This window comes from Camelus ferus, chromosome 8 (assembly GCF_009834535.1).
Source record: "Camelus ferus isolate YT-003-E chromosome 8, BCGSAC_Cfer_1.0, whole genome shotgun sequence".
Classification (NCBI taxonomy): Eukaryota; Metazoa; Chordata; class Mammalia; order Artiodactyla; family Camelidae; genus Camelus; species Camelus ferus.
In genome coordinates, this window is record NC_045703.1 from 64,468,068 (window position 1) to 64,478,095 (window position 10,028).

The window sequence follows — 10,028 nt, forward strand, 5'->3', positions numbered from 1 at the left end:
CAAGAACTGGAAACAATTCAAATGTCCATCAACAGTAGAACGAGTAAATATTCCTGTGTAGGTTTCATACAGTGGAAGACTAAACAGCAATAAAAAGGAAGAAACGTATGCTACAAACAGCATGACAGTGAATTTCACCAACATAATGTTGAGCCAAAAAAGCAAACTATGGAAGAATTCAAAAATAGCCAGTACTAACCTATGGGGAATAAGATTCAAAACAATGGTAAGCTTCAGGGGGTATTTACTGGGGGAAGACAGGAGGGAGGCTTCTGGCATGCTGGCCGCGGCAGATGGGGTGGGGAGGGACTCCTCCAGCTGTCCCCTCAGTGTTTGCGATCTTCGCACCTCCATAGGACTGACTGTTCAACGGTTACTGTCTCTGAAACCTGGGCATCTTAGTCGCTCCTGCTTTTCCCTGGTCAGTCTTCACATCTCAGGTCCAGCGCCCCATCGGCAACTGGAGGCCCCTCTGTTCACAGTAGGTTGAGAGAGTTTACAGCCAATAACCAACCCAGGGATTCGAAGTGTCTTCTACACACGGATTAAACCCCGTATGCTTCTCTGAGGGACGGCACAGCTTTGGTGATCCTCTCTCCTGGGCTGGAGAGCGAAGATACAGGCTGTTGAGTGACATCATCAGTGGACAGCTTTTCCCCTTACGCAAGCAAAGCCGTGAGAAGGAGAGCTTGGACGCGGAGGCCCCCTCTTCCCAGCAAACTGGAAGGACAGTCTGTTCTGTACCATACACAGTTCCTTTGAATATTTAAAACACTGGGCATCAAGTCAGGGGACAAGGCCCAGATTCTCTCTTGTAAAGGAATCCTGCAGCCAAATTTCATTGGGTAGAAGTTTGTTACAGGAAGTCCGGGTTCCTGACCAGCAGGGGTTGAACAGTCTCCATCTTCTTAATTGAATGGGAAAATATCTGTAAATCTGAAATGCAGTGGCGGTGTCTCCAGGAACAGTTCCTCACTTAAAAGTCGCCGTTATTGACTGGGCTATGTCAATTCCAGTGCCGTGCAGAGCAGACGCAATTAGAGCAGTAAGAGCTGAGGACAGTTTTTTGGTGACATTACTGCCTCTAAGGACTTTCTCATCTGCATTGACTGAGTCCGTGTAAGATAAAAGCGTCGAGTTCAAAAGATCTGAGAGCATCCGGAATAAACACTGAGGGAGAATTAAATGAGGCTCCATGTGTCCCCCTAGAAAGTGTCTCCCAGCTGTTAGCAGAGCCACGCCTCCCTCCTACAGGCACAGACTGTCTTCCCTTCTCTCCCCCTCTCTGCTCAGCCCCCACCGAGCAGCGTGAGTGTGCCCTACGTATATTTTATTCTTGTTTGAACTGCAATCCCATCAAGACAGGAAGGTCTCTGCATTCTCAGGACGACTCCAACATCCATCTCCATCCATGGGTGAACCTCCCATAGGTGGGTACTCACTTCCAACACAAAACCTTGACAGCCTAATGTGAGCTTGATTCACGGATTTTTTCTTTTTATCATTATTATACCCAGCGCTGCACAGATCCAAAAAGTAGAAATCTGTTCCCAAGTGGAATGAAGGATCCTCTGTCCCCGATGCTCTCCGAGCTGCTTGTGCCACCAGAGCAGGCAGGGGTCAGAAATCTGGGGGTGCTTTCACTGACCCAAGAAAAACAGTGCAGTAGGATTTGTCTTTGTGTCCTGAATGCCTCCTATTTTGGGTTTTCTTTTTTTACTGGTGCAAGACTCCCTTTTTTAAGGTACCATTCTACCCTCACAGAACCTATGGGATGCTTCAAGCGGCTCCAACTAGTCACTGCTAATGCTAACTTTTATTATACACGGGTAATAGCTTAAGACGTGACCTCCATGAGAGGGATATTTTGTATTTTAAAGGAGACTGGGGAGAGCTCTCAGGGCTCATATCCCAAACACTTGTCTACTGCTCTGCTCTCTTGAGTCTCATGAGACAGGCATTCAGGGGAACCACCACCATTCACCTGATAAGATCAGTGGTACCACCTGCTACCACAGTGTCCCTCTCTGCCTCCCAAAATCTTGGGTGAAGACTGACTTGTCAGTCTCTACCAGAAGGGGTAACAAACCTGGATTAAAATAACTTAATCAATAAGCGTTGTACCAGCAGAATGGCAGAGCTGAACCTCAACACAGGACAGGCTCTAACCGCAGTGCAACCATTGGAGAATTCTAGAGCTGGGATTCCCAGAATGTGCTCTTTGCAGGGAAATAATAAGAATAGGTTAAGGCACACAGAGACAATACTGAAGCTTCTAGCAACTCTACACTGGCCCAGAAGTCAGGCTGGTCAAAGGTCCTACTATACAACTGGCCAACGCATCTGTTTCTACAAGAATTTGGAGTCACTGTTATCTGTAATTACAGAATTGGTAGGGATTCTGAAGATAAGTCCAGATGGGACTTACCAGTGTGTAGCTGCCTGGTTTTGAACTCTCTAGGGAAAAGAAAGGAAGCTGCAGATGTGACCAGCCTGGAACCTCTTCTCTTCTGCTTCAGCAAGGCTGTTGTATGCCAAGCATCATGCTAGATTCTGGGGATAATGAGTTCCGTTTTTGACAGCTTGAATTTGAAACATCAGAAGATAACTTGAAATACCAGAGGGGAGTTCTGGCAGGATGTCAGGACTGGAGATGTGATTTCAAACTCATCCATGGGGAAGAGACAGCTGAAAACCTGGAAGAAAATAAAACTGCCCAAGACAGCTTGTAGAATGAGAGGAGATGCAGGGGGAAGGTGGTACCAAAGGGGAGAGTCAACATTTGGGTAGAGGATAAAGGGAAAGGCACCATTGAGGATTAAATGAACGAATAGCCCAAAGTGGGAGGAAAATCAGAAGAAAAGAGTTTCAAGGAGGAAAAATACACACTGGTGTCAGGCTACTGAGAGGCCAGGTAAAAGGTAGACAGCAGCAGATAATTTGATTTGACAATTAGGAACTGATCATCGTTGACCTTTCCCAGAGCAATTTCTATGAAAAGGGGTGGGGTGGGGGTACGGCGGCGGCAGAATCAAATTGTGTTGATGAGTCAAGTGTAGGTCAAGAAATAGAGACATTCATTTTAAAGGGAGTTTGAAAAGGATAATAGTTGAGGGAGACATAGAAGTTTTTGTAGGATATGTTTTTCTCCTAAGATGAAGGAGATCTAAGTATGTTTGTAGCCAGAGGGGGAAGAAGCCAGTGTAGAGAAAGAGTAATTGAAGATTTAAGAAAAAGAGGGAATAATTGATGTAGTGGAGACTTTGGGGAAACAAAAGGAGATAAAACCGAGTCCGCAAGCACTGGGGTTAGCCTGAAAAAAAAAGAAAAAAAAAAAAAAAGGGAAAGGAAGGAAAAAAGAAACAACCCAAGCTGGTAAATCGGAGGGTAAGAAGTAGACAGAACTCATCCCCGATGGTTTCAGGGCAGCAGAGAAGGAAAGGGCGAGCCTACAGACTCCACTGCACAGAGCTCATCTGTTCTTCCAGTTTGAGTGAGATCGTGGTGCAAGTAAGGTGGGAGGAGGGAAGTGGGGTGAGGCACAAGGCGGAGCCCACCGTCAGAAAGCAGCGTGTCTGAGATGATTATGGGCTGAAAGCTCGCCATCTTCCCAGGTTCATTCTCAGCTACAGGAAACCCAGTGCCACGACAACTGAGGGAGGCAAATCAAATGTTTTGAATCATGATTTAAAAACAAGTAAGACATTGACTGGACATGAATATATTGATGAGCACAGCCCATGGCCCAGGTCTGTGTTTCCAAGATGAGGATCAATACCAACATGAATTTAGTGAGCAGTCCAGAGCTGGGTTTGGAGGGTTGAACGCAGTGTCAGAACATAGAGCAGACCTCACGTAATGTCACTGCATGTTACTCATACTAATTTTTCATTTGATGCTTTTAGAGTTTTCTGATTTCTGAGAGTGCATTTTCTATCCTTTCCTCTTCATTTTATTTTCATCCCATTTTAATAATTTTTTGCTCATTTAAGGATGTTTTTTAAATCATTTTTCATTTACCAACTCTCTGCAAAGTCATACACTCTTGGTTGGTTGCTGAGAATTAATAGGCTTGGGGAGAAAAGAGAAGGACAGAGAATTTCTCCTAGCTCAGTTCTCCCATCCTTGCTGCATCTCAACCCTCGATACATCTCCTTCCGCCGTTGCTTTCCGCTAGCGACCTGGGAGCTGAGAAAAGAGGTCAAAAGTGGTTTTATGGGAGAGTACTGTTCCCACTCATCCTTTCTCAAGGTCTTTGTCTTGCATGCTTGAATTCATCTGCCATTTATTGAAGATGACATCCCTTCCATGAATTCTCTTTAGGGAATGAAAGGTAACACGGAAGCTTTGGGGCAGGACTACTTCCATTCCCCAATGAATAATCCCCCCAAACATCCCAGTGATGACTCGGGATGCCACGGGGCTCCAGAGACTGGGATTAGCTACTGAAAACTTGCTTTTCTTCCTTTCTACAAGCCAACAGGGCTGCAGCTGAATCATTTAACCCCCACAATGTGTCACCATTGTGAGAGTCACCCCCAGGAAGGCCAGCTCTGACAAGGCACGTGCAGACCTTCCAGCCCTGGTGCTCCTCCGGCAGGAGCTGCCATGGCATCTCCCAGACACGCACAATTTCCTCTACAGGCTTGTCAATCTTGTGCCTTTTGTGACAACTAAATTTACTGAAAAAAAAATTGAAAATTATTTCAGCAGCAGCCAGCTTCTGAAAGTTTCCAAATGCACTTTTTTAGCTCTCTATTTCCCTTAAGCCATATGATGTCACTTGCCTCTCAATCCCTGGGTGCCAAAAATTCTGCTTTCATATCTTTGAAATTTGCCAAATGATAAAAACCTTGGATCTTAGTTTGGGTTCTTATCTACTGCCCCCCCCCCCCAAAAGGCAAAAATTACTTTCTACTCTTTTCAAAGTAAGAATATCGACAAAAAAAAAAAAAATTCAGCTCACAGATCCGTTAAATCTTTCACCATGTTTCCTCCTGTTTGGGCTAACAGGCTGTCCTAATTTTATTCAGAACTTTCATTTCAATAGCTTGTCAGCTGCCGTTTCAGGACACACCTAAAACTCCCGAAGCTCCGGACTTGACAGGTAAGCGAGAGGCTGACTGCCACCTGCAGTACTTGGCTTTAGGATGTACTCATTAGTAATTTTTGAAGTCAGAACATTTGCCTGCTGATTTGGAGGTTTCGTAGGTTCTTGTTATGTATTTACGGAAGCTTTTTAGTTCACCTAAAAGAGAGGCGGGGGGAAAAAGCCTTCATTCTGCTTCCCTTTCTAATTACAGTCCCATTTCCTTAGCAAGTCCTTGAAAAAAGAATTCCCCAAGTCTCTAATCATCTCTCTAGTCATAATCTCCATAATTGTGCCCCTTCCAGATTCCTTCCTGGCACAGCCCAGAGAATGATTTGCTCCATGTGGTTAAAAACCTTTTATTTGATGCCAGTTAGGACTTGTTTTCACGGCTTGCCTTCTTGGGCCGTAATGCTACATTGGATGCGATTGATCACGGCAGGCGCCTTTCCTATCCCCAATGAGTGATTGTAGCCCCTGTTCCATTATCTTATTTTAGGGGCAGACTAAACTCTGCCTGACAGGATTATAACTCTGGGGTTTCACCAGGTTACTACCTCCTCTACATTTTCTTCTAACCATTTAGCTGGTCAATTCAAGATAAAAGCGTTACGAAGAGAATTATCTCTCCCCAAACTCCATGTCACATAAACAAATTAGGGTGCACTAATCTTAAAATATTCTTAGACTAGTGATTCTCAAAATCAGGCAGTTGTGTCCCCAACATCCCTTCCCAGGGGACATCTGGCAATGTCTGGAGATGTTTTCAGTTGTCACAACTGGCAGAGGGGCTGCCACAAGCATCTAGTGGGTACAGACCAGGGATGCTGTTTAACGCCTTGAAATGTACAGAACAGCCTACAACAACCAAGAATTATCTGGTCCCAGATGTCAACAGTGAGGAGGCTGAGAAACCTTCCTTCAGAGGAACCACCACCCAACCACAATAGATGTCTCTGAATTCCCAGTCCCTAGAAGACTGACACATGAGAACTGATTCTGGGTGAGTCTAGTCACTTAAAAAAATAGTTCTCATAGGCATTCTAATGATTAGTAATCTTCAACAGTAGAAAATTGTTATTTACTGTCTTGCTAGAATTCTCTTTGCCGCAGGTTAGACCCTTTCTTCCTCACTCTGTCCTCACTACAGAGGGGAAGAGCAGCACACCTTCTCAGCAGTGACGCATCAGCAGCCTGGACAGCCACCATATGGACCCTGGAATCCGGAGTCAGGCTGTGGGAGGGGGTTATTTTCCTGGGGATTCTCAGTTCTGTTGGGGGATTCTACCAAGGAAGGGTCTCTGGGGAGGCGGGATCCATCCCCAGGAATGAGAAAGTCAAGGGAGTGTGTTATGGACAAAGACTTAGGAGAGCTCAGAGGGTGTCCCTAATACCCTTCCCAACCAGCCCCTGTGACATACGCTCCTGAAAGAAAAGGACTCTAACTGAAAGCCTGAGTTCCAGGGCACAAGTGACAAGATCGCAGCAGCAAAGAGAAGCGGTGATCACCAGAGCTGGGACTGCAGAGGGAGGTGGCGGTCACATTGGAAACGAGGTCAGCATCAAGGAGAAGCAGCCGGAAGGAAGCGCACAGAGCGTCCTGCAGGGGCACAGCTCAGTGGGACTGCGCCCTCCTACCGTTGGGTGGCTTCTGGAAGCACTGTGAGTTTTTCACTGACATCTTATGTCATAGAGTCCAAACTGAGCCCCGTTATGCAATCTGCCTAGGACCACTCGGAGGAAGTGGAATCAAGCCGAATCCTGAAGGCGTATTACCCCTGGGTGTGGTGGTCCTTCTGCACAGACCCTCTAGTACCACATTGGAACCTCTGACTTTTTAGAAAGTTATTGAATTGCCAAGCATTTCATAGTCTAGGATGCTGAGTGTCTTTTTGAAGCGTATGATCACTAAACTTGTAGAATAACCTCCTTTGCTACATGCTATTATCTTCTCTAATAGGAGATAGTGCTTACAAAGATATATATATATACAAATAATATATATATATACAAATAATATACATAGATACACACACATATAGCCATGTATATATATAGCCATGTTAAGTTACCGTTTTTGCCCCAAACACTTCACAAAACCAGCCATTAGATAACCTGATTCACCCTCTTACCTACAATGATCACTCCCTAAAGGAGTTCTAGTGAATAATGAAAAGAACTAAGACTGAGCTGCTTGTTGGACTTCCCTCTACTTTCACTGCAACAGTTCCTCTGGAATGAACTCATGTGTTGACTGATGATTCTACTGGATCTTTCTTTTATTAGACTTCCTCATGTGTTTCCTTCCTCAGGAATTTTGAGAAGTTACCTCTTTGTTTTTCTCTCTTTCTCTCCTCCTCCCTTCCTTCCCCTTTACTGACCATCCCTCCACTCCTGTCTGGACCTCCTGTGATCACTTCCTCCTGCCTCCCTCTCACCATGCCTGCCACCACTGAGCTAGTTCGTGAAATGACATATCTGGGCTCCTAATCCAATGATGATACTGGGGTTATGCTAGATCCAAGCTCCAGTCCAGCTGGCCATCCAACTCATTGCTCAGACATACAGTAGCTCCTTTGCCCAGCTCCCTCCCCGCTCCTAGGACTACAGGTCTAGGCTGTAGGTCCTAGGGGGTCCTAGGCTGGTCAGTGCCAACTGTCCAGCCTCCTCTCTTGGGCATGGGGCTGGGGGTGGGCGGTGACCTAGGCATTAGTCAATGAGCCTGGTTCACACAGCCTGTGTCATAAGGAGCAAGGTCAGATGCTATTTCCCACAGAAGTTTAACCCTCAGTCACAAATGCCCTCTTCTGGCCTCTAGACCTGTGGACCAACTCCACTCATCACCTTAAATTGCTATTGTTTTTGGAGCACAGCTATTTCTTTTCTATGCCCCTTTTTAAAAATATATGTTTGAACTTGGCTCACTGTGTATTTGGAAAGATGGGATGCTCTGAAGCATGAACCTCTATGTCACCTTGAGAGGGGAACTTCTAATAAGTGCTTAATTTTTTTACTGATATTTATTTTTTCCTAATTAGAAGAGAAATGTATATTTGTTGAGGAAAAATTGGGACACGCTGAAACTTATAAATCCCACAGCTCTGAGATATCCACTACTGATGCTTTAGCATACTTCCTTTAAATCTTTGTCTATAAATTTACACACACACACTTAAAAAGTTAGTTTATGCTGTACATTCAGTTTGGTTTTCTGCTTTTATGACTGATTACTGTTTTCCATGTATTCTAAATATAATACCTACTCGCTGGTAGAAAATTCATAAAACACAAAAGTACAGAAGTTATCGTTCTCCTAATTTAACAAAAGGTAGTTACCGTAAAAATTGTACTATTTCATTCTGCACATTTAAAAATTTTGGATAAGATACATAATTTTGAACTATGCTTTTTTCCCATTATATTTTCATAACATTAGGAACATTTTCCAGATCATCAGAACATGGTTTGCAGTGCCACACAGCTTAAGTACCCCCCTCTTGAATAAAGGTCAGAGTATATAACCTATGAATTTTGTAAATATTTTGTAATTTTTAGTTTGGAAAAATATACTCAACCCTCACAAAGAACATGCACTCTCAGTTTAATATATAATTATTTAAACACAAGTGTATTATTTAAATTCTCTGTGTCATTATTTATTTTTTATCTCCAAGATCTTTGAAGATTGTATTAAAGGCTTTCACAACAGTTTTCAACCAATTTACCTTTTTTTCTTCTAAGAAATTTTTATTAATATCTTCAGGTAGATGTCTCTTAAAAGAACATTTTCAAAATGAATGTATCTTTTATCAATATAAAGGAACTCTTTTGGCTTAATGTTTTTGCCTTAATTTCTGTTTTGTCTGGTGTTAATTCTGCCATCACACAAGCTTTCGGGTTGTTGTTTCCCTGATGAATATTTGAAAACCATTTTAACTTTTTTTGTTGGTTTTTTACCAAGAAGTGACTCTTATAAGCAGGTTGTAGTGAGATTTTACTTTAATCTCTATTCTCTATTTATTCTCATACATGATATATGTGGACCTATTTTTAATCATTCTATCATTTTTATTTTTATGTTTTTTTGGATAGTATGTTTGCTATTTAGAGAACATTTTGCTGCCTTTATCTTCTTTATTAGTTGGGTAAATATATTTTTTATTTATGATTCTCTCAGTGGTTAGATTTATGCTTTTGAAAACATTATATGTTAGGGACTGAGTTCAGTTACCTGAAATAGAAAATCATCCAGACCAGGACTTACTGTTCTCACGAAACGGGAAGTCAGAACCTCGTCAGAATGTGCGCAGCTGCTCCCCGGGGTCCTCCGTCTTCCCAGCTCCTCCTCCTCTCTGCTCCGTCGTCCTAACCATAAGGCTTTCATTCCATGAAGCTGTCAGTGTCCCAGAGGGTGGCCATGTCCTCCTCCTCCTATCCACATTCCAAATGGAAAGAAAAAGGAGAGCAGGGGCAGGGGAAGAAGAAGGAGGAGAAGGAGAAAACAAAGAGCAGGAGAGAACAGGAAGGAAGAGGCAGTTAGTTGTCTGGATCTGGGTAGTAACCAGAACCTCCAGGCAATTTTCCCTCCGTCCCATGGGTAGAGCTGTGTCACTCTGCTACCACTAGCTGCAGGGAGGCTGGGAAATAGAGGATTTTTATCTGGGTAGTTTGCCATGCTGAAGAAATCTGGGATTTTCTTAGTAAAGAAGAAGGGAGAATCTATTTCAGGCAAACAGTTGGAAACTGCTTACCCATTATTTCTAAGGCTGTCAAAGTCAAGGGAAAAACAGTGTTCTGTCTGCCTGCTTCTGCTCGCCCCAACGCCACCCACAGCCACACTCCTGCACAACCACATTTTAATTCTGGGTATTCATGAATTTAATCATAAATTTTAAAACTTTTTTCCCATTATATTATAATTTTAAGTTGAATAACTTTT

At 43.4% G+C, this 10,028-nt stretch overlaps 1 long non-coding RNA gene across 1 annotated transcript in view; it reads right to left on the reverse strand.

Moving 5' to 3' along the window:
- The window catches only part of LOC116665449, a 175,380-nt gene extending 165,641 nt beyond the window's left edge, over nt 1-9,739 (reverse strand). The window contains exon 1 of the long non-coding RNA XR_004322081.1: nt 9,354-9,739. This is a non-coding gene — a long non-coding RNA (uncharacterized LOC116665449). The remainder of the gene's footprint in view (nt 1-9,353) is intronic.
- Between the last annotated feature and the right edge of the window lie 289 nt (nt 9,740-10,028).